Here is an 848-nt window from a genome sequence, read left to right on the forward strand (position 1 = left end):
TTGACTTCACCATACAACCTCCGAGGAGAGCGCCTGCGCACTTTGAGGAGGAGGGGACGAAAGGCAGGGGCGGTGGGCGGGGTCTGCGCCTGCGCTGGGGAAACCGCTTGCTGGTCACCTGGGAGGACTCAGGCCGAGGTCAATTTTCAGTACCCGGTAGTCTTTTTTTTTTTTTTTTTTTTTTTTTTTATTTTAACTTGTTTTATTTTTTATTTTTTTAAATTTACATCCAAATTAGTTAGCATATAGTGCAACAATGATTTCAGGAGTAGATTCCTTACTGCCCCTTACCCATTTAGCCCATCCCCCCTTCCACAACCCTTCCTGTAGCCCTCAGTTTGTTCTCCATATTTGTGAGTCTCTTCTGTTTTGTCCCCTCCCTGTTTTTATATTATTTTTGTTCCCTTCCCTTATGTTCATCTGGTTTGTCTCTTAAAGTCCTCATATGAGTGAAGTCATACAATTTTTGTCTTTCTCTGACTAATTTCACTTAGCATAATACCCTCCAGTTCCATCCATGTAATTGCTAATGGCAAGATTTCATTCTTTTTGATTGTCGAGTAATACTCCATTGTATAGATATACCACATCTTCTTTATCCATTCATCCATCGATGGACATTTGGGCTCTTTCCATACTTTGGCTATTGTTGATAGTGCTGCAATAAACATTGGGGTGCATGTGTCCCTTCAAAACAGCACACCTGTATCCCTTGGATAAATGCCTAGTAGTACAATTGCTGGGTGTAGGGTAGTTCTATTTTTAGTTGTTTGAGGAACCTCCATACTGTTTTCCAGAGTGGCTGCACCAGCTTGCATTCCCATCAGTACCTGGTCATCTTTAAAATA

The sequence above is a fragment of the Lynx canadensis genome, chromosome D4 (genome assembly GCF_007474595.2).
Source record: "Lynx canadensis isolate LIC74 chromosome D4, mLynCan4.pri.v2, whole genome shotgun sequence".
NCBI lineage: Eukaryota > Metazoa > Chordata > Mammalia > Carnivora > Felidae > Lynx > Lynx canadensis.